The sequence below is a fragment of the Piliocolobus tephrosceles genome, unplaced genomic scaffold (genome assembly GCF_002776525.5).
Source record: "Piliocolobus tephrosceles isolate RC106 unplaced genomic scaffold, ASM277652v3 unscaffolded_44932, whole genome shotgun sequence".
In the NCBI taxonomy this organism is placed as follows: domain Eukaryota; kingdom Metazoa; phylum Chordata; class Mammalia; order Primates; family Cercopithecidae; genus Piliocolobus; species Piliocolobus tephrosceles.
Window position 1 is genome coordinate 700 of NW_022329790.1, and position 2,840 is coordinate 3,539.

Consider the following 2,840-nt stretch of genomic DNA (forward strand, 5'->3'; position numbering starts at 1 on the left):
TGGAATTGATCAAAAATGGTATAAAAGTATAACATTTGAAAATGTAATATATATACATGTTTTAATTTGAATATAAGGAAACAAAATAGTTTATTATAAATATTTATTAAAATATTGTAAAACACGTTTTTTTTTTTTTTTTATACAGTGTAAAATATAAATATATAGTTAGGGTACCTTCTTTGTGTCTGTATGTCGTTAATGGTTTTTCATTTTCATTTGTAAAAGCTCAACAAATATCATTTAAAAAATGTACAAGAGATTATAAATTGTTGCATTATATATAATGGCAATGTTTGATTATGTTAAACATTTGTATTGGATTATAAAGAAAAGTTAATATGCGCATAAATTTGTATGTATTAACATATTACTAAAAATTAATATTATATATTTTTATTTTTTGAAAATATTAATTGTTATATGTAAAACAAAATACGTAATACGATTATATACATGTTCGTATATATACGCTCACATATATATATATATATATATATATATATATATACATATACATATACATATGTTTTAAAATTCATTAAATATTGAAGATTTAACAGTTTTATATTATTGTATTTATGTATTTTTTTACATAATATTAACATATATACAACATATAATTATAATTGCAAATAGAATCATTCATAATACATATAATAAAAGTAATCATGCATTATAATTATTGCTTCACAATTTAAGTTCATAATATTGCATTTGTCGTATAGCTTTTCGTTAAGTAAAAACTATGAACTTTTTTAGAATACATAAAAATATAAACAGGCTTAATATTTTATTTTTTATGTTTGATATAATACATTTTTGTTGTATATATATTTTTATTGAAAGCTTTTGATCCTATTTAATTGTTTAAACTTACTATATATTATAATTTTCATATGAAAAAAAATTTATAATAATGTAACACATATAGACATAATAATATAGTAGCTATTTTTAACATGTTATGTATTTTTATTTTGTTTACAGATTTGAAAATATAACTAATCATAATGGCAGAAGGTGACCCATTTGATAACGAGTATGAGAATCAAAACTTAAGTACTCTACTTACAAATACATGTAATGAAACATATAATATTTTTTTTTTTTTAAAAAACGAATTAAATTCATTTAACTATGTTTGACTACAATATATATAAAAAAAAGTAATATACTGTGTTTTACAGATAATATGGAAAATGGAAATGAAACTGGAATATTATTACATAGAGTCTTGTGAAACGTTACTATATAGCCTATTAATTATGGACAGTTGTTACCTCATCATGTGACTGTTTTTATTCTGTTAACATATTTTATAGTGTTAATTATAATAATATTTATATGTATATGTCTATACAGAATGATAAACAATGTAAGATTAGTATAAATATATATAAATACATTTGTTACATATATATATAGTTATATAAAATTTATAAAGTGTGCATAAAACTATTTGTTACGCATATTTTTATTTTTTATAGCAACCAGTTGAGGACGATTTTCAATTAATGCCAATGTTATCTTTTGAAGATGAATCTTCAGATGAGGATAATAATTCTAGTTTTTTGGGAGAAAGTAGTGAATATGAAGAGACCAGACTATGACAAGTTTAAAACCAATAACCATGTATTAAAAGTAATCAATCTATCAATCAATCATTCATTGAATAAAAATATTAAATATAAAACGACATAAAGGAAAAAAACTTTAAGGTATTACTAAGATAGTATGTTGAAATTAAAAATTGAGTAAAAAATATAAAAATTATAATTTACATAAAAATGATCAGAATATGAAGATAGTAATGATGACAATAGTAGAGAATAAACATGTAAGCAGTGTCAAGATTGTCAATATCTAAAGTGACGATATTAACACTGTATTTGTCAAAAAAATGTTATTAAAAAATTACAACTTAAGAAATAAATATAATATTACTATAACGACATAAAATGGCATATTTTTGAATATGTAGTACTTATTTAAATAAAAAAGCATAAGAATATATATAATAGTACCAATATACAATTACAAGCTTAAATTATATACTTATAACATTTCACTTTTAATGTTTGTATTATTTTTTAGGTTAAAACTGAATTATTAGTTTTCAAGTGTGTAAGTATTTTAATATAGTTCTTATATGCATTCGGAAAAAAACTTAATGTTTTTTTTTTTTTTTTTTTGTATGTTACAATATTAATAAGGCTTGTAGTTTTTGTATCACATTTATGCATTGTATATTTAAAAAAAAAAAAAAAAAATTACAACAATGTAAAAGACAAGAATTTATATGAATAACTCATATTGTTGTTGTTCGTTATGCTCATTATATGTTACGTATATACTAATTTTCGTTAATTCGATTGTTGTTTTTGTTGTTTTTTAGTTTGGTTATTGTTTATCACGGTTTCATTTTTGTGAGTGTATGTTGACAATGAACATAATGTTATATTAGTTTTAACGAATAGTTTTTTGTGTCGTGCTTGTTTAATAACTTTATTTTTTCGTAAATGTAGAGTTATTAGGTTTAGTAACTTTTTGTTAATTTTTTTTTTTTTAATTAATCATGTTGTGTTATTTAGCGCATGTAACACATTAATAATTAAATGTTATTTTATTTATAAGTTGCACATTTGATATTATATTTTTATGCTTTATACGCATGCAAAAAAAAAAAAAAAAAAAATAATAAAAAAAAAAAAAAAAAAAAAAATTATATATGAACATTTGCGGTAAATGTTCATCGGTTTTTGCTTATCAATTGTTATGTTTGTGTATTAAGATGCTTTTATAAAATAAGTATTTGATTTTTTTTTTATATTTATCAA

The 2,840-nt window shown here is 19.9% G+C and overlaps 1 long non-coding RNA gene across 2 annotated transcripts; it reads left to right on the forward strand.

Annotated features, from left to right (window-relative positions):
* The first annotated feature begins 599 nt into the window (after window positions 1–599).
* Window positions 600–2,630, forward strand: LOC113224484. Of its 2 annotated transcripts, none has more exons than XR_003309205.1 (4): window positions 600–739; window positions 991–1,042; window positions 1,191–1,378; window positions 1,491–2,630. It is a non-coding gene; the product is annotated as an uncharacterized LOC113224484 (long non-coding RNA). The 2 variants fall into 2 exon arrangements; XR_003309206.1 differs by having other exon boundaries at window positions 614–665.
* The last annotated feature ends 210 nt before the right edge of the window (window positions 2,631–2,840 follow it).